Consider the following 25,854-nt stretch of genomic DNA (forward strand, 5'->3'; position numbering starts at 1 on the left):
GTCCATTTACATTTAAGGTAATTATCGATATGTATGTTCCTATTCCCATTTTCTAAATTGTTTTGGGTTCGTTATTATAGGTCTTTTCCTTCTCTTGTGTTTCTTGCCTAGAGAAGATCCTTTAGCATTTGTTGTAAAGCTGGATTGGTGGTGCTGAACTCTCTCAGCTTTTGCTTGTCTGTAAAGGTTTTAATTTCTCCATCAAATCTGAATGAGATCCTTGCTGGGTAGAGTAGTCTTGGCTGCAGGTTTTTCTCCTTCATCACTTTCAGTATGTCCTGCCAGTCCCTTCTGGCTTGTAGAGTTTCTGCTGAGAGATCAGCTGTTAACCTTATGGGGATTCCCTTATGTGTTATTTGTTGTTTTTCCCTTGCTGCTTTTCATATGGTTTCTTTGTATTTAATTTTTGACAGTTTGATTAATATGTGTCTTCGTGTATTTCTCCTTGGATTTATCCTGTATGGGACTCTCTGTGCTTCCTGGACTTGATTAACAATTTCCTTTCCCATATTAGGGAAGTTTTCAACTATAATCTCTTCAAATATTTTCTCAGTCCCTTTCCTTTTCTCTTCTTCTTCTGGAACCCCTATAATTCGAATGTTGGTGCGTTTAATGTTGTCGCAGAGGTCTCTGAGACTGTCCTCAGTTCTTTTCATTCTTTTTTCTGCTCTGCAGGAGTTATTTCCACTATTTTATCTTCCAGGTCACTTATCCGTTCTTCTGCCTCAGTTATTCTGCTATTGATCCCATCTAGAGTACTTTTAATTTCTTTTATTGTGTTGTTCATCGTTGCTTGTTTCGTCTTTATTTCTTCTAGGTCCTTGTTAACTGTTTCTTGCATTTTGTCCATTCTATTTCCAAGATTTCGGATCATCCTTACTATCATTATTCTGAATTCTTTTTCAGGTAGACTGCCTATTTCCTCTTCATTTGTTAGGTCTGGTGCATTTTTATCTTGCTCCTTTATCTGCTGTGTGTTTTTGTGTCTTCTCATTTTGCTTATCTTACTGTGTTTGGGGTCTCCTTTTTGCAGACTGCAGGTTCGTAGTTACCGCTGTTTTTGATGTCTGTCTCCAGTGGCTAAGGTTGGTTCAGTGGGTTGTGTAGGCTTCCTGGTGGAGGGGACTAGTGCCTGTGTTGTGGTGGATGAGGCTGGATCTTGTCTCTCTAGTGGGCAGGTCCACGTCTGGTGGTGAGTTTTGGGGTGTCTGTGGCCTTATTATGATTTTAGGCAGCCTCTCTGCTAAAGGGTGGGGTTGTGTTCCTGTTTTGCTAGTTGTTTGGTGTAGGTTGTCCAGCACTGTGGCTTGCTGGTCGTTGAGTGAAGCTGGGTGCTGGTGTTGAGATGGAGGTCTCTGGGAGATTTTTGCCGTTTGATATTATGTGGAGCTGGGAGGTCTCTTGTTGACCAGTGTCCTGAAGTTGGCTCTCCTACCTCAGAGGCAGAGCCCTGACTCCTGGCTGGAGCACCAGAGCCTTTCATCCACACGGCTCAGAATAAAAGGGAGAAAAAGTAGAGGGAGTTAGTAGAAGTATGAGGAAAGAAAGAAGGAAAGGAGGGAAGGAAGGAAGGAAGAAAGAAAGAAGCAAAGAAGGAAAGAAGGAAAGAAAGGAGGGAGGGAGGGGAAGGAGGAAGGAAGGAAGGAGGGAAAGAAGGAAAAAAGACAGAAAGAAAGAAGATACAGTAAAAATAAAATAAAGTATAATAAAGTTATTGAATTAAAAAATTCTTATTTAGGAAAAAAAAGGGACGGATAGAACCTTAGGACAAATGTTGGAGGCAAAGCTATACAGACAAAATCTTACACAGAAGCATACACATACACCCTCACTAAAAGAGGTAAATTGGGAAAAATCATAAATCTTGCTGTCAGAGACCACCTCCTCAATTTCGGATGATTCGTTTTCTAAAGGAGGGAAGGAAGGAAGGAAAGAAAGAAAGAAAGAATGAAGGTAAAGTATAATAACGTTATTAAAATTGATTATTAAGAAAAAAATTAAAAAAAAACCATGGACGGATAGAACCCTAGGACAAATGGTGGAATCAAGACTATACAGACAAGATCTCACACAGAAGCATACACATACACATTCGCAAAAAGAGGAAAAGGGAAAAAAATCATAGATCTTGCTCCTAAAGTCCACTTCCTTAATTTGGGATGATTGGTTGTCTATTCATGTATTCCACAGATGCAGGGTATATCAACTTGATTGTGGAGCTTTAATCCGCTGATTCTGAGGCTGCTGGGAGAGATTTCCCTTTCTCTTCTTTGTTCTCACAGCTCACAGGGGTTTAGCTTCGGATTTGGCCCTGCCTCTGCGTGTAGGTCGCTGGAGGTTGTCTGTTTTTTGCTCAGACAGGATGGGGTTAAAGGAGCCGCTGATTCGGGGGCTCTGGCGCACTCAGGCCGGCGGGGAGGGAGGGGCACGGAGTGCGGGGCGGGCCTGAGGCTGGAAAGTCCGGCGTGACTTTGCACCAGCCTGAGGCCCGCCGTGCGTTCTCCCAGGGAAGTTGTCCCTGGATCCCGGGAACCTGGCAGTGGCAGGCTGCACAGGCTCCGCGGAAGAGAGGTGTGGAGAGTGACCTGTGCTCGCACACAGGCCCCTTGGTGGCGGCAGCAGCAGCCTTAGCGTCTCCCGCCCGTCTCTGGGCTCCGCGCTTTTAGCCGCGGCTCGCGCCCGTCTCTGGAGCTCTTTTAAGCGGCGCCCTTAATCTCCTCTCCTCGCGTACCAGGAAGCAAAGAGGGAAGAAAAAGTCTCTTGCCTCTTCGGCAGGTGCAGACTTTTCCGCGGACTCCCTCCCGGCTAGCCGTGGTGCACTAACCCCTTCAGCCTATGTCCAAGCCGCCAACCCCAGTCCTCTCCCTGCGCTCCGTCCGAAACCGATACCCGAGCCTCAGAGCCTCAGCTCGCAGCCCCGCCCGCCCCGGCGGGTGAGCAGACAAGCCTCTCGGGCTGGTGAGTGCGGGTCGGCACCGATCCTCTATGCGGGAATCTCTCCGCTTTGCCCTCCGCACCCGTTGCTGTGCACTCCTCCGTGGCTTCGAAGCTCCCCCCTCCGCCTCCCGCAGTCTACGCCCGCGAAGGGGCTTCCTAGTGTGTGGAAACTTTTCCTCCTTCACAGCTCCCTCCCCCTGGTGCAGGTGCCGTCCCTATTCTTTTCTGTTTTTTTTTTTTTTTTCTTTTGCCCTACCCAGGTACGTGGGGAGTTTCTTGCCTTTTGGGAGGTCTGAGATCTTCTGCCAGCCTTCAGTAGGTGTTCTGTAGGAGTTGTTCCACGTGTAGATGTATTTCTGGTGTATCTGTGGGGAGGAAGGTGATCTCCGCGTCTTACTCTTCCGCCATCTTCAAGGTCCCCCTATTGAAGAATTCTTGCATTTCTGGAATAAACCCTACTTGATCATGCTGTATGATCCATTTAATGTGCTGTTGGATTCTGTTTGCTAGTATTTTGTTGAGGATTTTTGCATCTATGTTCATCAGTGATATTGGCCTGTAGTTTTCTTTCTTTGTGACATCCTTGTCTGGTTTTGGTATCAGGGTAATGGTGGCCTCGTAGAATAAGATTGGGAGTGTTCCTCCCTCTGCTATATTTTGGAAGAGTTTGAGAAGGATAGGTGTTAGCTCTTCTCTACATGTTTGATAGAATTCGCCTGTGAAGCCATCTGGTCCTGGGCTTTTGTTTGTTGGAAGATTTTTAATCACAGTTTCAATTTCAGTGCTTGTGATTGGTCTGTTCATATTTTCTTATTCTTCCTGACTCAGGCTTGGCAGGTTGTGCCTAAGAATTTGTCCATTTCTTCCAGGTTGTCCATTTTATTGGCATAGAGTTGCTTGCAGTAATTCTGCAGTGTCAGTTGTTACTTCTCCTTTTTCATTTCTAATTCTATTGATTTGAGTCTTCTCCCTTTTTTTCTTCATGAGTCTGGCTAATGGTTTATCCATTTTGTTTATCTTCTCAAAGAACCAGCTTTTAGTTTTATTAATCTTTGCTATCATTTCCTTCATTTCTTTTTCATTTATTTCTGATCTGATTTTTATGATTTCTTTCCTTGTGCTAACTTTGGGGATTTTTTGTTCTTCTTTCTCTAATTGCTTTAGGTGTAAGGTTAGTTTGTTTATTCGAGATGTTTCCTGTTTCTTAACGTAGGATTGTATTGCTATAAACTTCCCTCTTAGAACTGCTTTTGCTGCATCCCATTGATTTTGGGTCGTCGTGTCTCCATTGTCATTTGTTTCTAGGTATTTTTTTATTTCCTCTGATTTCTTCAGTGATCACTTCGTTATTAAGCAGTGTATTCTTTAGCCTCCATGTGTTTCTATTTTTTACAGATCTTTTCCTATAATTGATATCTAGTCTCATAGCATTGTGGTTGGAAAAGATACATGATACAATTTCAATTTTCTTAAATTTACCAAGGCTTGATTTGTGGCCCATGATATGATCTATCCTGGAGAATGTTCCATGAGCACTAGAGAAAAATGTGTATTCTGTTGTTTTTGGATGGACTGTCTTATAAATATCAATTAAGTCCATCTTGTTTAATGTACCATTTAAAGCTTGTGTTTCCTTATTTATTTTCATTTTGGATGATCTGTCCATGGGTGAAAGTGGGGTGTTAAAGTCCTCTGCTATGAATGTGTTACTGTCGATTTCCCCTTTTATGGCTGTTAGTATTTGCCTTATGTATTGAGGTGCTCCTATGTTGGGTGCATAAATATTTACCATTGTTATATCCTCTTCTTGGATTGATCCCTTGATCATTATGTAGTGTCCTTCTTTGTCTCTTCTAATAGTCTTTATTTTAAAGTCTATTTTGTCTGATATGAGAATTGCTACTCCAGCTTTCTTTTGGTTTCCATTTGCATGGAATATCTTTTTCCATACCCTCACTTTCACTCTGTATGTGTCTCTAGGTCTGAAGTGGGTCTCTTGTAGACAGCAAATATATGGGTCTTGTTTTTGTATCCATTCAGCCAATCTGTGTCTTTTGGTGGGAGCATTTAGTCCATTTACATTTAAGGTAATTATCGATATGTATGTTCCTATTCCCATTTTATTAATTGTTTTGGATTCGTTATTGTAGGTCTTTTCCTTCTCTCGTGTTTCTTGCCTAGAGAAGTTCCTTTAGCAGTTGTTGTAGAGCTGGTTTTGTGGTGCTGAACTCTCAGCTTTTGCTTGTCTGTAAAGGTTTTAATTTCTCCATCAAATCTGAATGAGATCCTTGCTGGGTAGAGTAATCTTGGTTGCAGGTTTTTCTCCTTCATCACTTTCAATATGTCCTGCCACTCCCTTCTGGCTTGCAGAGTTTCTACTGAAAGATCAGCTGTTAACCTTATGGGGATTCCCTTGTGTGTTATTTGTTGTTTTTCCCTTGCTGCTTTTCATATGGTTTCTTTGTATTTAATTTTTGACAGTTTGATTAATATGTGTCTTCGTGTATTTCTCCTTGGATTTATCCTGTATGGGACTCTCTGTGCTTCCTGGACTTGATTAACAATTTCCTTTCCCATATTAGGGAAGTTTTCAACTATAATCTCTTCAAATATTTTCTCAGTCCCTTTCCTTTTCTCTTCTTCTTCTGGAACCCCTATAATTCGAATGTTGGTGTGTTTAATGTTGTCCCAGAGATCTCTGAGACTGTCCTCAGTTCTTTCCATTCTTTTTTCTTTTTTCTGCTCTGCAGGAGTTATTTCCACTATTTTATCTTCCAGGTCACTTATCCGTTCTTCTGCCTCAGTTATTCTGCTATTGATCCCATCTAGAGTACTTTTAATTTCTTTTATTGTGTTGTTCATCGTTGCTTGTTTCGTCTTTATTTCTTCTAGGTCCTTGTTAAATGTTTCTTGCATTTTGTCTATTCTATTTCCAAGATTTTGGATCATCTTTATTATCATTTTGTGAATTCTTTTTCAGGTAGACTGCCTATTTCCTCTTCATTTGTTAGGTCTGTTGGGTTTTTATATTGCACCTTCATCTGCTGTGTGTTTTTCTGTTTTCTCATTTTGTTTATCTTACTGTGTTTAGGGTCTCCTTTTTAGAGGCTGCAGGTTCATAGTTCCCGTTGTTTTTGGTGTCTGTCCCCAGTGGCTAAAGTTGATTCAGTGGGTTGTGTAGGCTTCCTGGTGGAGGGGACCAGTGCCTGTGTTCTGGTGGATGAGGCCGGATCTTGTCTTTCTAGTGGGCAGGTTGACATCTGGTGGTGAGTTTTGGGGTGTCTGTGGACTTATTATGATTTTGGGAAGCCTCTCTGCTAATGGGTGGGGTTGTGTTCCTGTCTTGCTAGTTGTTTGGCATAGGATGTCCAGCACCATAGCTTGCTGGTCGTTGAGTGAAGCTGGGTGGTGGTGTTGAGATGGAGATCTCTGGGAGGTTTTAGCCATTTGATATTATGTGGAGCTGGGAGTTCTCTTGTGGAGCAGTGTCCTGAAGTTGTCTCTCCCACCTCAGAGGCACAGCACTGACTCCCGGCTGCAGCACCAAGAGCCTTTCATCCACACAGGTCAGAAGAAAAGGGAGAAAAAGTAGAAAGAAAGAATTAGTAGAAGTAGAAAGAAAGAAAAAGAAAGAAAGAATGAAAGGAGGGAGGGAGGAAGAAAGGAGGGACGGTAGGAGAAGAAAGAATGAAGATAAAGTAATTAAAATAATTATTAAGAGAAAAAAGACCACCACCACCAAAAACAGACGGATAGAACCCTAGGTCAAAGGGTGGAAGCAAAGCTCTACAGACAAAATCTCACACAGAAGCATACACATACACACTCACAAAAAGAGGAAAAGGGGAAAAAATCATAAATCTTGCTCTCAAAGTCCACCTCCTCAATTTGGGATGATTGGTTGTCTATTCATGTATTCCACAGATGCAGGGTACATCAAGTTGATAGATTGTGGAGCTTTAATCCACTGCTTCTGAGGCTGCTGTGAGAGATCTCCCTTTCTCTCTTCTTTGTTCGCACAGCTCCCAGGGGCTCAGCTTTGGATTTGGCCCTGCCTCTGCGTGTAGTTCGCTGGAGGGCGTCTGTTCTTCGCTCAGACAGGACGGGGTTAAGGAGCCGCTGATTTGGGGGCTCTGGCTCACTCAGGCTGGGGGTAGGGAGGGGCATAGAGTTTGGGGCGAGCCTGCGGCGGCAGAGGCCAGCGTGACGTTGCACCAGCCTGCAGCGCGCCGTGCGTTCTCCCGGGGGAGTTGTCCCTGGATCACGATACCCTGGCCGTGGTGGGCTGCACAGGCTCCCCGGAAGGGCGGTGTGGATAGTGACCTGTGCTCGCACACAGGCTTCTTGGTGGCGGCAGCAGCAGCCTTAGCGTCTCATGCCCGTCTCTGGGGTCCGCGCTTTTAGCCACGGCTCGCGCCCATCTCTGAAACTCCTTTAAGCAGCGCTCTTGATCCCCTCTCCTCGCGCACCAGGAAACAAAGAGGTAAGAAAAAGTCTCTTGCCTCTTCGGCAGGTCCAGACTTTTCCCTGGACTCCCTCCCGGCCAGCCATGGTGCACTAACCCCTTCAGGCTGGGTTCACACCGCCAACCCCGGTCCTCTCCCTGCGCTCCGACCGGTGCCCGAGCCTCAGCTCCCAGCCCCGCCCGCCCCGGCGGGGGGAGCAGACAAGCCTCTCAGGCAGGTGAGTGCCCGTCGGCAGCGATCCTCTGCGCGGGAATCTCTCCGCTTTGCCCTCCGCACCCCTGTTGCTGTGCTCTCCTCCGTGGCTCCGAAGCTTCCCCCTCCGCCACCCACAGTCTCCGCCCGCGAAGGGGCTTCCTAGTGTGTGGAAACCTTTCCTCCTTCACAGCTCCCTCCCACTGGTGCAGGTCCCGTCCCTATCCTTTTGTCTCTGTTTATTCTTTTTTCTTTTGCCCTACCCAGGTACGTGGGGGGTTTCTTGCCTTTTGGGAGGTCTGAGGTCTTCTGCCAGCGTTCAGTAGGTGTTCTGTAGGAGCTGTTCCACGTGTAGATGTATTTCTGGTGTATCTGTGGGGAGGAAGGTGATTTCCGAGTCGTACTCTTCCGCCATCTTCCTGGAATTCTCGGCACTCATTAGAGCTAAGACTCAATCTGACAAGCCTCATTACCACTCCAGGAAGCCACTGCCAGTAGAAGGAGCTCCTAAGATGAAACATCTTAGCCATTTGCGTGTGTGGGTATGGCAAGAAATTTTGCAGAGGACTTGAGGACAAATGAGCTCAGGGAAGTGAATTTTTGTTTGAATTTGATTTCTGTCTCAATTCTTCCAATGAGAACATCATAATTAGCTTTATATATATATATATATATATATATATATATATATATATATATATATATACACACATATACATATACATATACATATGCATATGTATAAATATATATGCACACCCCTGAAGGGGCTTGAAGACTTTCGAGGGGTACATGGCTTTGGCAACTTTAAGGAGATCATTTTGTAGATGTTCAGTTTCCATGTGTCACTTGCTCAAGCTGATGTGTCTGAGACCCACTCCTGCAGTCAGGTTTTGTCTTTCCTTCCTTCCTTTTCACACTTGACTGTCTCCTACTGTGCAAAAGAAATGTGCACCCATCTGAATCTTACGAGGCATTTCCCAGGCTATAAAAGAACCTCTGGGACAACACTAAATGAACCAACATTTGAATTATAGGGGTCCCAGAAAAAGAAGAGAAAAAGAAAGGGTCTGAGAAAATATTTGTAGAGATTATAGTGGAAAACTTCCCTTACATGGGAAAGGAAACAGTCACCCAAGTCCAGGAAGCACAGAGTCCCATACAGGATAAACCGTAGGAAAAACACACAAAGACATATTAATCAAACTAACAAAAAGTAAATTCAAAGAAAAAGTATTAAGAGCAGCAAGGGAAAAGCAACAACTAATAAACAAAAGAATCCCCATAAGGTTATCAGCTGGTTTTTCAGCAGAAACTCTGCAAGCCAGAAGGGAGTGGCAGGATATACTTAAAGTGATTAAAGAGAAAAACCTACAACCAAGATTACTCTACCTGGCAAGGATCTCATTCAGATTCGACAGAGAAATCAAAAGCTTTTCAGAGAAGCAAAAGCTACGAGAATTCAGCACCACCAAACCAGCTTTACAACAAATGGGAAAGAAACTTCTTCTAGGCCGGAAACACAAGTGAAGAAAAACACTCACAAAAGAAACCCAAAACAATTAAGAAAATGGTAATAGGAACATACATATCGATAATAACCAGAATGTAAATGGATTAAATGCCTCAACGAAAAGACACAGACTCGCTAAACGGAAATTAAAAACAAGACCCATATATATGCTGTCTACAAGAGACCCGCTTCAGACCTAGGGACACATACAGACTGAAAGTGAAGCGATGGAAAAAGGTATTTCATGCAAATGGAAATCAAAAGAAAGCTGGAGTAGCAATACTCATATCAGATAAAATAGCCTTTAAAATAAATACTGTTAAAAGAGATAAGGAGGGACACTACATAATGATCAAAGGATCAATCCAAGAGCAAGATATAACAATTACAAATATTTATGCACCCAACACAGGAGCACCTAAGTACATAAGGCAAATCCAAGAGCAAGATATAACAATTACAAATATTTATGCACCCAACACAGGAGCACCTAAGTACATAAGGCAAATACTAACAACCATGAAAGGAGAAATCGACATAAAAGTATCAAAATAATAGTAGGGGACTTTAACACCCCACTTACACCAATGGACAGATCATCCAAACAGAAAATAAATAAGGAAACACAAGCTTTAAATGACACAAGAGACCAGATAGATTTAATTGATATTTATAGAACATTCCACCCAAAAGTGGCAGAATACCCTTTCTTCTCAAGTGTACACGGAACATTCTCCAGGATAGGTGACTTGGGTTACAAATCAAACCTTGGAAATTTCAAGAAAATTGAAATCGTATCAAGCATCTCAAACACTATGAGATTGGAAATCAATTACAGAAAAAAAAATGTAAAAAACACAAATACATGCAGGCTAAACAGTGCACTACTAAATAACCAAGAGATCACTGAAGAAATCAAAGAAGAAATTTTAAAAATACATAGAAACAAATGACAATGAAAACATGATGACCCAAAACTTATGGGATGCAGCAAAAGCAGTTCTAAGAGAGAAGTTTACAGCAACTCAATCTCACCTCAAGAAACAAGAAAAGTCTCAAACAATCTGACCCTACACTTAAAACAACTAGAGAAAGAAGAACAAAGAAAACGCAAAGTCAGTAGAAGGAAACAAATCATAAAGATCAGAGCAGAAATAAATGAAATAGAAATGAAGAAAACAATAGCAAAGTTCAATAAAACGAAAAGCTGGTTCTTTGAGAAGATAAACAAAATTGATAAACCCATAGCCAGACTCATCAAGAAAAAAAGGGAGAGGATGCAAATCAATAAAATTAGAAATGAAAAATGAGAAATCACAATTGACACCGCAGAAATACAAAGGATTATAAGAGACTACTACAAACAACTATATGCCACTAAAATGCACAACCACGAAGAAATGGACAAAATCTTGGAAAGGTACAATTTTCCAAGACTGAACCAGGAAGAAATAGAAAATATGAACAGACCTATCACAAGTAATGAAATTGAAACCATAATTTAAAATGTCCCAACAAACAAAAGTCCAGGACCAGATGGCTTCACAGGTGAATTCTATCAAACATTTAGAGAAGAGCTAACACCCATCCTTCTCAAACTCTTTCAAAACAATTGCAGAGGGAGGAACACTCCCAAATTCAGTCTACAAAGCCACCATCACCCTGATACCAAAACCAGAGAAAGTTATCAAAAAAAAAAATTATAGACCAATATCACTGATGAACATAGTTGCAAAAATCCTGAATAAAATACCAGCAAACAAAAGCCAGCAACACATTAAAAGTATCATACACCATGATCAAGTGGGATTTATCCCAGGGATGCAAGGACTCTTCAATATACACAAATCAATCAGTGTAATCCACCATATTAACAAACTGAAGAATAAAAACCATACGATCATCTCAATAGATGCAGAAAAAGCTTTTGACAAAATTCAACACCCATTTATGATAAAAACTCTCCAGAAAATGGGCATAGAGGGAACCTATTTAAACATAATAAAGGCCATATATGACAAACTCACAGCAACCATCATACTGAACAGTGAAAAACTGAAAGCATTTCCACTAAGATCAAGAACAGACAAGGATGTCCACTCTTGCCACTCTTATTCAACATAATTTTGGAAGTCCTAGCCACTGCAATCAGAGAAGAGAAAGAAATAAAAGGAATACAAATTGGAAAAGAAGAAGTAAAACTGTCACAGATTTGCAGATGACATGACACTATACATAGAAAATCCTAAAGATGCCACGAGAAAACTACTAGAACTAATCAATGAATTTGGTAAGGTCGCAGGATGCAAAATTAATGCAAAATTAATGCATAAATCTCTGGCATTCCTATACACCAACAGCGAAAAATCAGAAAGAGAAATTAAGGAAACAATCTCATTTACCATCACAACAAAAAGAATAAAATACCTAGGAATAATCCTGCCTACGGAGGCAAAAGACTTGTACTCAGAAAACTATAAAACACTGATGAACAAAATCAAAGATACATAAACAGATGCAGAAATATACCACGTTCTTGGATTGGAAGAATCAATATTGTGAAAATGACTATACTACCCAAAGCAATCTATAGATTCAATGCAATCCGTATCAAACTACCAATGGCATTCTTCACAGAATTAGAACAAAAAATTTTACAATTCATATGGAAACAGAAAAGGCCCTGAATAGCCAAAGCAATCTTGAGAAAGAAAAATGGAGGTGGAAGAATCAGGCTCCCTGACTTCAAACTATGCCACAAAGCTACAGTCATCAAGACAGTATGGTACTGGCACCAAAACAGAAATACAGATCAATGGTACAGGATAGAATGCCCAGAGATAAACCCATGCACATATGGGCATCTAGTTTACGACAAAGGAGGCAGGAACCTACAATGGAGAAAAGACAGCTTCTTCAATATGTGGTGGTGGGAAAACTGGACAGCTACATGTAAAAGGATGAAATTTAGAACACTGCTTAACACCGTACACAAAAATAAACTCCAAATGGATTAGACACATCAATGTAAGATGAGACACTATAAAACTCTTAGAGGAAAACATAGGAAAAACACTCTTTGACATAAACCACAGCAAGATCTTTTTTGACCCACCTCCTAGAGTAATGGAAATAAAAACATAAATTAAAAAATTGGACTTAATTAAACTTAAAAGCTTTTGCACAGCAAAGGAAACCATAAACCAGACAACCTTCAGAATGGGAGAAAATATTTGCAAATGAAACAAGAGACAAAGCATTAATCTCCAAAATATACAAACAGCTCATGGAGCTCAATATCAAAAAAACAAACAATCCAGTTAAAAAAATGGGTGGAAGACCTAAATAGACATTTCACCAAGGAAGACATACAGATGGTCAAGAGGCACATGATAAGATGCTCAACATCACTAATTATTAGAGAAATGCAAATCAAAACTACAGTGAGGTATCACCTCACACCAGTCAGAATGGCCATCATCAAAAAATCTACAAACAATAAATGCTGGAAAGGGTGTGGTGAAAAGGGAACCCTCCTGCACTGTTGGTGGGAATGTAAATTGATACAACCACTATCGACAATAGTATGGAGATTCCTTAAAAAACTAAAAATAGAACTACCATATGACACAGCAATCCCCCTACTGGGCATATACCCTGAGAAAACCATAATTCAAAAAGAGACATGTACCACAATGATCATTGCAGCTCTATTTACAATAGCCAGGACATGGAAGCAACCTAAGTGTCCACTGACAGATGAATGGATAAAGAAGATGTGGCACATATATACAATGGAATATTACTCAGCCATAAAAAGAAATGAAATTGAGTTATTTGTAGTGAGGTTGATGGACCTAGAGTCTTTCATACAGAGTGAAGTAAGTCAGAAAGAGAAAAACAAATATCGTAGGCTAACACATACATGTGGAATCTAAAAAAAAAAAAAAGAAGGTTCTGAAGAAGGTAGGGGCAGGGTAAGCTGGGACGAAGTGAGAGAGTGGCATGGACATATATACACTACCTGTAAGGCCAGCAGGTCCGGGGAAGGGCCCAGGGAGTCAGATGGAATCCCCGCCAGGGTGGTTGATGCAGCTGGACCCACGAGTGGCATCAGCCCAGGACTTTCCACCTGCTCAGGAAACAGATCTGAGACTTTCCACTCGGCCCCAGTCTTCCCGCTCCCCGAGGGGCAGAACCAACGGCTCTGAGGCTGATGCAACTGACACCCGACATTGCCACAACACCCAAAAGATTACCAAAAAAGGGGGCTGCTTCACACAGCAAGCGCCTCCCCTACGTCCACCCCTATAAATTTTGTTTGCGCCCGCACCCGGGCGCGACTTCTCTCGTCCCTTTCTCTCGGACCAGTGAACCTCGCCCGGGAGCGTTCCCAAATGAAGCTTGTTTAAGCTCTCCTCCGTTTTTGGTGCCGTTCCTTACATTTGGTGCCGAAACCTGGGAGGGGTACCCAGCCCCACAAATTACCGCGGGGCCACCCCTCCCCACCAGGGGACGACCGGGGACCTCTGCTCACCCACCCGATCCAGCAGAAGCAGGGTAAGTTCCTCCTTCATTCCCCTTGACCCCCGGGGTCCCTACCCACCAGACTCCCTGTCCTTAACAGCGGCTGCATCAGGGACTCCTCCATCCTCCCTCCGAGCCTTGGGTGATTGTGGAGACGTCCCAACCGCCTGACTGCTCTCCGATCCGCCGTTACCAGAGATTGAGACCAGAGACGTCTCTCTCTTTCTCTGTTCACCTGGGGACAGACCGGAGGTCATGGGGACTTCAGAATCCAAACCAGATCCTAAGGCACCACTGGGGTGTCTCCTGGCCAACTTTACAAAACTTGGCTTTTCTTAAGACCTCTGCCACAGGCGGCTCACATTCTATTCTACCGAGGCCTGGCCACAGTACCCTCTAGACAATCAATCTAAATGGCCTCCTGAAGGGACTTCCGATTTCAACATCCTCCGCGATTTAGATAACTACTGCCGCAGGACAGGTAAATGGTCCGAGGTCCCCTAGTCCAGGCCTTCTGGTATTTACGCTCCTGCCCTTCCCTATGCGTCGATTGTTCCACTTCCCAGATCCTTCTTGCCAAACAAACATCTACTACATCCAAGCCCCTAATTTCCTTTGACGATGACCCCTCTCTACTAGCCGACCCACCCGAATCTCTCACCTCTCTCCCCGCTCCAGAGCTCCTCTCCAACCCCCACCCTACCCTGGACCGGCCCCTCTCCCTCCTGAGCCCACCCCAGCACCCCCCACCGCTCCCCTGCTTCCCCCGGCAACCTCCCCCTTGACTTACCCTTCCCCCGCTTCCTCCCCCTCCACCTCTCTCTCCTCGCCAATCAGCTCACACACCCGCTCTCACCACCACAACTACCAAGACCCAAACCTTCTCTGTCCCTTAAGAGAGGTGGCCGGAGCGGAAGGATTGGTTAGAGTTCATGTTCCCTTTTCCCTCCAAGATCTCTCTCAAATAGAAAAGCGATTAGGCTCCTTCTCTGCCGACTCCTCCCGCTACATCAAAGAATTTCGCTACCTCTCTCAAGCTTACGATCTAACCTGGCACGACATCTTTGTGATCCTATCTTCCACTCTGACCCCCGACGAGAGGGAACGAATTCAAACTGCTGCCCGAAACCACGCAGATCAGGTCCACCTCACTGATAACTCTATGCCCGTCGGAGCCACTGCCGTTCCTGACACCGATCCGGGCTGGAGTTATCAGGACGGCCAAGACGGTCACCGCAAACGCGATCTAATGATCCAATGCCTCTTGGCTGGTATGCAGGCTGCCTCCCACAAGATTGTCAACTTCGAAAAGCTAAAAGAGATAACCCAAGAGCCCAATGAAAATCCAGCCGTTTTTCTCAACCGCCTTACAGAGGCCCTAACTCTACACCCGCTTGGACCCTGACACCCCCGCAGGCGCAACTGTCTTGGCCACCCACTGTATCACCCAATCAGCCCCTGATAGCAGAAAAAAACTTAAGCGGGCAGAGGACGGCCCCCAGACTCCCATCCGAGACCTGGTAAAAATGGCCTTTAACGTCTACAATGCCCGTGAGGATTTGGCAGAATCCAGCCGACAGGCTCGGATGCACCAAAACGTGGCCCTCCAGACCCAAGCCCTCGTAGCCGCCCTGCGGCTGGCCATCTCCCATGGACAACATCCACGGGACCCGCCGAAGGCAACCCCACCAGGGGCCTGCGTCAAGTGTGGAAAAGAGGGGCACTGGGCTTGCCAATGTCCCAATCCCCGGCCTCCTTCCAAGCCCTGCCCTGACTGTGGGCTAACAGGCCATTGGAAAAGTGACTGCCCTATGGCCGGCCCTCCCTCAGCGCCTCCACGTGGAGGGCGGACCGACCCGACGGCTCCACCACTCAAACTCCTGGGATTGGCTGACGACTGACAACACCTGGACTCGAAGACCCCCATCACCCTCGCCGAGCCCAGGGTAGTGCTACAGGTAGTGGGTAAGTCCATCTCATTCCTGGTGGACACGGGGGCTACCTATTCAGTCTTGCCTACATATTCCGGGCCAGTTTTTCCTTCCCAGATCTCGGTTATGGGCATCCACGGTAAGCCGTCCTTCCCGCTCCAGACCGGCCCCCTCTCAGGTTACATCGAGAGGCTCCCTTTCACTCATTCTTTCTTAGTCATACCGTCCTGCCTGGTTCCTCTGCTAGGTCGTGATGTTCTCTTCCAATTAGGGGCCTCTCTCCAACTGGCCAGGCTTGATCCTAAGGCCTCCTCCTCTCAACTCCTGCTCCCCCTCCTCTGTCTGGTAGCGGAACCCTCTCCCTCCTCTCTTCCTCCTCCCATCTCCCCCAACTGGATAGACCCCCAGGTCTGGGACACATCAAAACCCATAATAGCGACACACCACCCCCCTGTCCTAATCCGTCTTAAAGACCCCTCCAAGTTTCCATCCAGGCCCCAATTCCCCATTTCTGAAACTCGTCTAAGGGGCTTACGACCTATTATCACCAGACTCGTAGACCAGGGGCTCCTCATCCCCACGGACTCTCCCTGCAACACCCCCATCCTGCCTGTCCGCAAGGCCTCAGGAGATTACCGCCTGGTCCAGGACCTCCGACTGATCAATGAGGTGATAATTCCCCTCCACCCAGTCGTGCCAAACCCATACACTTTGCTCTCCCATATTCCCCCGTCCACCACCCGTTTTACGGTCCTCGATCTCAAAGACGCCTTCTTTTCTATCCCTCTACACCCTGATTCCTACTTCCTTTTTGCTTTCACCTGGACAGATCCAGATACCCAGGCTTCCCGCCAGCTCACCCGGACGGTTCTTCCCCAGGGCTTCCGCGACAGCCCCCACCTCTTTGGCCAGGCTCTGGCGCGGGACCTCGCTTCCTGCCCTCTCACCCCCAGTATAGTCCTCCAATACCTGGATGACCTCCTTCTCTGTAGCCCATCTCTCAGCCTCTCAAAACAACACACTGCTGACCTCCTCAATCATCTCGGCTCTCGCGGCTATCGGGTCTCTCCAACCAAGGCCCAACTGTCTACACCCTCAGTAACCTACCTGGGAATCCACCTTACCCCACAACAAAGAGCCTGACAGCCGACCGCACGCAGGCCATCTGCGACCTCCAACCTCCAGAGACAGCTGACCAGATTCTCTCCTTTCTGGGCCTAATAGGATTTTTCCAACACTGGATCCCTAACTTTGCTCTTCTTGCTAAACCCCTATATTTAGCTGCTAAAGAAACCCCCCAAGGACCCCTTACCTCTCCCTCCACTGTTCGATGGGCCTTTCTCACCCTCACAGACACCCTGATATCCTCCCCTCCCCTTTCTCTGCCTAACCCAGACCGTCCTTTCCACCTCTTTGTAGATGAACGGATCGGAATAGCTAAAAAAGAACCTCACAATTTGCTATGGCAGCCGCCCAAACCTAACTAATGATGCACTCCCTTGCAATTCATCCCTCCCTGTAACTACGCCAGTGGGGGCCCCACCAGGCTTGTTCTTTTGGTGTAACGGCTCCCTTACAAAAGAGGTCAACTCTTCCTCCCCCTTCCCATGTATCCCCATCACCCTTGTTGCACAACTCACATTATATGGCCAAGCCGAATTTCTCTCACTTACCACACAACTTTTTGGCTGACAAAAAAGGGCCATCTTTCTCCCTATGGTCGCAGGCATTTCCCTCGCCTCCTCTCTCGTTGCTGCGGGCATCGGGGGAGGAGCCCTAACACACAGTGTCTCAACATCCCGTGACCTAGAACAGAAACTCCAGCTAGCCATCGAGGCTTCTGCCGCCTCCATCACCTCCCTCCAGCGCCAGATCACCTCAGTAGCCCGAGATGCCCTCCAAAATCGACGCGCCCTGGACCTTCTGACAGCCGACAAAGGAGGTACCTGCCTCTTCCTACAGGAAGAATGCTGCTACTATATCAACGAGACAGCGGTCGTTGAGGACAATGTAGATGCTCTCTGGCACTTAAAAGAAGAACTCCAACGCAGGCAGCGACAATCCACCTCCCCCATCCCCAATTGGTGGCGGTCCACCCTCTATACCTGGCTGACACCAATCCTAGGCCCCTTAATCCTTATCTGCATCCTATTCATGCTTGCCCCGTTTACTCAGGTTTCTCCGCAGCCATATACAAGAAGTCTCTCGGGTGGCGGTGAATCAGATGCTCTTCCACCCATATACCTTACTACCCACAGAACCCCCCGCTGCCGCCCTCCCCTAACCTCCAGACCGCTAGCCGCCCGACTCCCTTCCGGCGCCCCCGTACAGCAGTAAGTAGCCAGAGACCAAACGTCGCGCCATTACACCAAAGTAGTCGGGATGTAAGGCCAGCAGGTCCGGGGAAGGGCCCAGGGAGTCAGACGGAACCCCCGCCAGGGTGGTTGATGCAGCCGGACCCACGAGTGGCATCAGCCCGGGACTTTCCACCTGCTCAGGAAACAGACCCGGGACTTTCCACTCAGCCCCGGTCTTCCCGCTCCCTGAGGGGCAGAACCAACGGCTCTGAGGCTGATGCAACCGACACCTGACATTGCCACAACACCCGAAAGATTACCAAAAAAGGGGGCTGCTTCACACAGCAAGCGCCTCCCCTGCGTCTACCCCTATAAATTTTGTTCGTGCCCGCACCCGGGCACGACTTCTCTGGCCCCTTTCTCTCGGACCAGTGAACCTCACCCGTGAGCGTTCCCAAATAAAGCTTGTTTAAGCTCTCCTCCGTTTTTGGTGCCGTTCCTTACACTACCAAATGTAAAATAGCTAGCTAGTGGGAAGCAGCTGCATAGCACAGAGAGATCAGCTCAGTGTTTTGTGACCACCTAGAGGGGGGGGATAGAGAGGGTGAGAGGGAGACAAAAGAGGGAGGAGATATGGAGATAGATATATATATATATATATAGATAGATAGATAGATAGATATATACGTATAGCTGATTCACTTTGTTATAAAGCAGGTTATTATAAAGCTGACACATCACTATATAAAGCAATTATACTCCAATAAAGATGTTAAAAAAAAACTCCTGGATCTAATAGATAATTATTGCAAGGTCACAGGATACATGGTTAATACACAAAAACCAATTCATTTCCAATATACCATCAAAAAACAATTGGAATTTGAAATTAATAAACTTGAAAAACTCAAAAAGTGGAGAGAAAGGAAACAATCTAATTAGACATGGGCAAGACATGAAGATACATTCATCAAAGAAGATACAGGGCTTGCCTGGTGGTGCAGTGGTTGAGAGTCTGCCTGCTGATGCAGGGGACACGGGTTCGTGCCCCAGTCCAGGAAGATCCCACATGCCGCGGAGCGGCTGGGCCTGTGAGCCATGGCCGCTGAGCCTGAGCCTGCGCCTCCGGAGCCCGTGCTCTGCAACGGGAGCGGCCGCGACAGTGAGAGGCCCACGTACTGCAAAGAAAATAAATAAATAAATAAAAATTTTAAAAAAGAAGATAACAAATAGGCTTGTGAAAATATGTTCAACATCATTAGCTATTAGGGAATTACTAATTAAAACCACAGTGAGATACTATTACACACCTACTAGAAAGGCTAAAATAAAAAAAAGGGACTTCAGTGCTAGTGAGAATATAGAGAAATTGGATCGTTCATATATTTCTTGTGGAAATGTAAAATGGTACAGCTACTCCGGGAAATGGCTTGGCAATCTTTAAAAACTATGCAGCTACCATAAGATCCAGGAAGTGTACTTCTGGACATTTATCCCAGAGAAATAAAGAATTATGTTCATGCAAAAACCTGTATATAAATGCATATAGCAGTTTTATTTATAATAGCCCCAAACCAAAACAATCCAGATATTCTTCAATGAGTGAATGGTTAAACAAACTGCTATACAGTCATACCACAGAATTCTGCTTGGCAATAAAAAGTAATGAACTATTGATACATGCAACAATTAGTTGAATCTCTAGAGAATCTGTTGACTGAAAAAAGCCAGTCACAAAGTTTATATACTTCATAATTTCATTCATATAACATCCTTGAAATGATAAGACCACAGAAATGGAGAATAAATTAGTGGTTGCTAGGGTTAAGGAGGGGGTGGGAATAAGGGAAGTGGATGTGGCTATAAAAGGGTGGCATGAAGCACCTTGATGTTGATGTAAATGTTCTGTATCTTGACTGTATCAATGTCAATATCCTGTAATGTGCTTGTTCAACATGTTACTATTGAGATAACTTGGGAAGGGTACACAGGATCTCTCTTGTTTCTTACAATCCCATAAGAATTTACAACTATCTCAAAATTAAAAGTTTAATTTAAAAAGTCAGTGAAAGTTTATTCATTCAATTGAATCAAATCTAAAGCAAGAAAACCCATTTAGCCATTTCCCAAGACACATACACATTATGAAGTGAAAATAAGTTACACTCCATTTGCAATTTATATCATCTGAGGAAAATCATCATATCACATATGAATATATCTGTTTAAAACTCTAACTTTATACACCCAAAGCCCAGGAGGTATGAGGAAATCAGACAATGGCTGATTAAATACTAGTTTAATAAACATTAGTTTATGAATAAATATTTATATCTAGCTTCATTTGTTAACTGAACAAAGACTATATCATGAAAGTGTCCTTAAAATGTTTCCTGGCTTGTAATTGTCTCAGCTTGTCCCTTTTTTATTCATTCTCTCTATGAGAACTTTTAAGGACTGACATATGGGATGCTTGATCACCATGAACTTGAGACTGGACATTATCTAAGTGGAAGGGTGAGCTATGTCAATACAAATGGAGAGACAAAAACAACTTTGAAGGAAATAAGGGATGTGAGAAAGTCCAGAAGGCTCTGGAACAAGTTCCCCACAGTGAAGAAGGATCAAAAACTGGAAAGATTGAATCAGGCTGGGCAAAAGATATATGATGTATCATAGGAGGATAAGACAAGACTATGAAGCCCATTCAAAAAGAAAAAAGGACTTCAAGGAAGAAGAGTAGAAATGCAGCTCTTGGTTCATTGGGAGAACAGAATAAAGGAACATGTCCTGAACTCTGAATAACTGAAAAGAAAAGATGAAAAACTCATTAGGAATAATGATCTTTCTCACTGAAGAAAGCCAAAATACAGTTTCCCATTCTTCATTTGTGACTAAGAAACTTGCCCAGGCTTTACTTTCCTACAATCATTATTTATGTTATGGTTGATCACTGTTCTTAATCAAATCCTCTTCTATGTAAATATTCACATGCAGTGTGCTTCTTGGTACTATTTATCTTATGATAAGTCAAAAAATAGTTTTAGGCCTCAGTGATTGTGAATAAATTGAAATTATTTCTCACCTGCATCCATCTCCTCTCTTGCAATTAACATCTCTCAGCCTTGACTCTCCTCCAGACACCAGCCAAGAGAAAAACCACCTGGATTAAATGAGCCTTCGTGGGTGCTCTTTTGATCATAAAAACCCAAATTGAAAGGACAGATCATTAATTGAATTTCTTTTCTTTTTTAGTTACAAAGTAACGACAAATGCATATATATGAAAATCATTTTTTTTAAAAAGTCTAGGTACTGTTTCTTTTTCTACTTTATGCCAAGAATAAAGATCAGTGCTTCGGTGACTGGCATCAGTGGTGTCTGAGATTTCCTCCGCTCTTTGCATTGTCAGTTGGGATTGAGTGTCTAAAAGGTGTCTTTCAACAAACGGGGTGTTGGCTGTTCAGTTACGTTTTGCTTTTCCCTGGTGGCTACTTAGCATCTGGGGTGGTCCCTCCCAATGGTAAGGCTCACCCTTCTCAGAGTGACTGGAAATGTACAGCCTATTATTCAGTGACTGCCAGCAAATAAAGAACTTTTCTTGTTTCCCATTCTGCCTCCATTGCCAAAAGAATGTGTTGCTCTAATATCTAATAACCTTTATCAGCTGCTGGGTTCTGTTATTTCCAGTTATGATTACTTGGACTTTCCATATTGTGCTGCCATTTTCACAGCAGGGGCTTCAGAGACATTGCAAAAGAATCTTCAAACTATTGCTTCTGGGGGCTTCCCTGGTGGCGCAGTGCTTGAGAGTCCGCCTGCCGATGCAGGGGACACGGGTTCTTGCCCCGGTCCGGGAGGATCCCACATGCTACAGAGCGGCTGGGCCCGTGAGCCATGGCCGCTGAGCCTGCGCGTCCGGAGCCTGTGCTCTGCAGTGGGAGAGGCCACAACGGTGAGAGACCCGTGTACCGCAAAAAAAAAAAAAATATATATATATATATATATATATATATATATATTTCCCTCAGAGTATTAAAAATACTCTTTAAAAACAGATGGCATGATATGAAATATATGTAAATTCTAAACATCCTAAGATCATAAAATTATATAAGCTTTTTCTAATTAAGTTGGATCTAACTTAATTCCCTTATACTAATATAGCTACGATTTTTTTGTGTATTATCCTCAGAAAAGATGGACAAACACTAATATTTTATACTCTATTTTTTCTAAGACAATGGTCTCAATTCTTTCAACAAATATTTCTTGGGCACCCACTGTGTGTCTCACACATACTCTAGGAACTTTGGGTATACCCATTAATTCAACAAAGATTCCTGATCTGTGGTTCTTATATTCTAGTAGGGAAAGTTAGACAATAAATGATAAATTTAAGTGAAGGCTAAGGAAAAAGGAGAGAGTAGAGTAGGAGAAGGGGGGTTGGGAGTGTGAGGATGGCACCTAAAACAGGTAAGGAAATTAGCCACGCAATTCTGGGGAAAGGAGTGTCTGGCCAGAGGAAAGGACTGCAGCACAGGCCCTAAGGTAGGGCCTGTCTGGCATTTTGGAGAAGAGCAAAAGCCAGTCTGGAGCGGGGAGACTTGGAAGAGGAATAGGGGAGTAGGTGAGAGGGTGTGCTGGGGCAGGTAAGACCAGGAACTTGCTCTGAGTGAGATGGGGTGCCACTGAAGGGTTCTGAGCAGAGGAGTGCTCTGTTATGTACATTTTCAAAGGATCATACTATACTGCCTGCATTAAAGAGACTACAGGGGACTACAGGAGACAAGCAGGAAGACAGGTCAGAAGCAAGTGCCAAAATCCAGGCAAGATATATGCCAGCTTGGAGGTGGATAGTGACAACGGAGGGGTGAAATGGGTGTAGGGGTGACGTACAATGAGGACTCAAGGACGACTCCAAGGCTAGTGCCTGAGAAACTGGAAGAAGGAAGTTGTTATCAATTGAGATCGAAAAATTGCGGGTGGAACTGGTTTGAGGGGAAAAGATTAGGAATTCAGTTTTGAACACCTAGAGTTTGAGGTGTTTTTGAGACATCCAAGTGGAAATGTAAGGAGGAAGTTGGATAGATATGTCTAGAGTTTGAGAGGCTAGAGAGTTCATGTCATTTCTGATCTAATTCTCTACTCAAAACTAATAAAACATTCACCCGGGAAATTAGCACATTTCCAATATGGACACTGTGCAATTTTGTGTACGATTTTGTGTGAATTTTGCTGGAAGCCTTGAAAACAGATTCTCTGATTCTTGATTTTAACTGAAAACATCCCCAAACACAATTTGACTCAATTTTGATTTGATTCTCTTACCTTGATATTCTGGGCAGTGAGTGAAATTTCAATGGTAATGGCTTTCTGTCCTTAAAAACCACTTATTCATTCATTCATGATTTAAACATCTATTCAGCTTCTACAACATGTGAGGCTCTTATTCTTCCCCATAGTCCATTATCTTGTTTGAGCAGCAAAACTAGCCAGGTCAGGGGGAAATGAATTTGAAAAAAACACCTTGTAGCATAAAAATTGGAAGGACAACCTGATTTTGAGAACTGCACTGAGGGAATCCTGACGTGAGGGCAGCAGTTCAGAGACTATAAGAGCAGCAAACAAAACCACTATCTTGGACCATGTGAGTTTTTGCTGCCCACAGAGAACTGTCGAAGAAATATTTTGCATGTAATATGTGTGTTTTATGTCTTAGAGTTCTTGAAAACTAAAAATTGTCCTCACATATTCAGAGTTGTTGTTTTTTTAAAATTGGAGAAAGCAGAAGGTGGGATCAAGAGACTAACCTAAAAAAACTTACATTCCAGCATTTTAAATTTTCCTTTTTTACTTTAAATGTCATGAGACATAAATATTAGAAGGGCAAAGGACACCTGTGGGTAGAATGCAGTAGAGAAACAGTACAAAAAGTCCATCAAAAGTAGAAATGCAATTCAACAAATGTGTGTTGAGTGTCCCCCACATGCAAGGACTGGCTGAAAATGTGAAGAGCAATAAGAAACAGTCCTCTCCAATATTCATAACATAATAGGATAGAGAACTTTACATGAACACATAAATGACACTAATATGAGGCAGACTTTGCTACACAGGGAAAGGAGAGATTAAATTATGAGTGATATGATTATGCTTCTTAGAGGAGTAAGGGCTTCTGCTAGGTTTTTAATAAAATACTAATAATAAGAACCAGAAACCAGATGAAGAGGAATTTCTACTCAGAGAGAACCTGAGCATAGATCTGGATGCAGGAATGAAAGGCATGTATGGGACAGTTAATGGTCTAGTGTTAGCAGAGCATTAAAAAGTAGCGGTTAAGTTAAATGTACATATTCACACATGTATAAATAACATAATGTGAGTGAAAACATCCAAGCATGGTGCCTGGCAAAGAGTAGAGGCTCAGTGTGTTAATCAAATGTTATCTTGCATTTGAATATGATTAAGAAAGTGTGATAATGAATAAAAATTAGATGAAAATGTTAGGAAAAGTGAAAATTAGTAACTATGGAAGGACATAGCTTGTGAAGATATTTCAGGCTGCATGCAATTAGAGATAGATTTATAGCTTTTGAAATTATTTTTGATAGATTTGTTGATGTATAATTGACATACAATAAATTGTACATATTTAAATTGTACAATTATTACATATGATTACACCCATGAAACCAATTTCACAATCAAGATAACGAACGTATCCATCACACCCCCAAATTTTCTCACGTCTCTTTGTAATCCCCCTCTTCTACTTCTCTTCCTCTTAATCCCCAGGCAACCAATGATTTGCTTTCTGTCAACTATAAATTAATTTGCATTTCCTATAATTCTATATACATGGAATCCTCAAGTATATTCTCTTTTTTGTCATGATCCTTTCACCCAACATAAATACTTTGAGAGTCAACCGTCTTGTACTGTATATCAGTAGTTCATTTCTTTATGAATGTACTACTGAGTACTGTTTCTTTATGTGGATATACCACAGCTTATTTCCATTCACTACTGATGAACATTTGGGCTGTTTCCACTTGGGGACTATTACAAGTAAAGCTGCTATGAACATCCATGTATAAGTCTTTTAATGAATATATGCTTTTGTTTCTCTTGGGTAAATATCTAGGCATGGAATGGCTGGATCACGTGGTAGGTACACACTTAACGTTTTTAAGAAACTGCCAAATTCTCTTCCAAAGCAGTTGTACCATTTTACATTCCCACAGTAATGTGAGTTCTGGTTCCTCTACATCCTTGCCAACATTGGGTATAATTTGGCTTTTTTTTTTTTTTTTTGCGTTACGTGGGCCTCTCACTGTTGTGGCCTCTCCCATTGTGGAGCACAGGCCCCGGATGCACAGGCTCAGCGGCCATGGCTCACGGGCCCAGCCGCTCCGCGGCACGTGGGATCCTCCCGGACCGGGGCACGAACCCGCGTCCCCTGCATCGGCAGGCAGACTCTCAACCACTGCGCCACCAGGGAAGCCCTAATTTGGCTTTTCAGAAATTTATTATCTTACCCCAATCACACACAAATAGCCTTTCTCCACTGATGGGATAAGTTCAATAGACTATGTTTTCAATAAATTTTTAAAATAACAAAATATCCATATTATTCAGAAAAGATAGATAAATGCCAGAGAAAATAGCTAAAAGGGTTAAGGGGATTGACTTCTGGAAAGTGGGCCGAGAGGTAGGAAGAAAAGGGGCAGGATAGTATTAGTATTTATGATATTCTAAAGACTGTTAAATTTTTTAACATACCATGGATTATTTTAACAGGTAATTCAAATATTTTTAAATGACTAAACCAAAGTAGTCTCAGAATTTTTTCCACAAGAGCGCAAAGAACCCCGTTAACTGTGTTTAAATTAAAATTGACTATAACATGAAATTCTTATTAGGTACTTTGTATTGTAAATACACTGTAGATTAATCATCACAATTAATGTATTTTGTAGCCCTTAAGTC

At 43.5% G+C, this 25,854-nt stretch overlaps 1 long non-coding RNA gene across 3 annotated transcripts in view; it reads left to right on the forward strand.

Moving 5' to 3' along the window:
* LOC141275998 (uncharacterized) overlaps window positions 1–25,854 on the forward strand; it is a 447,783-nt gene that overhangs the window by 401,151 nt on the left and 20,778 nt on the right. The window contains exon 3 of one of the 3 annotated variants that reach the window (XR_012324735.1): window positions 7,451–8,228. The exons of the other annotated variants lie outside the window; for them this stretch is intronic. This is a non-coding gene — a long non-coding RNA (uncharacterized lncRNA). Of the gene's footprint in view, window positions 1–7,450; window positions 8,229–25,854 lie in introns of those variants that run through there. 3 annotated transcript variants of the gene reach the window in all.

The sequence above is a fragment of the Tursiops truncatus genome, chromosome 12 (assembly GCF_011762595.2).
Source record: "Tursiops truncatus isolate mTurTru1 chromosome 12, mTurTru1.mat.Y, whole genome shotgun sequence".
Lineage (NCBI taxonomy): Eukaryota > Metazoa > Chordata > Mammalia > Artiodactyla > Delphinidae > Tursiops > Tursiops truncatus.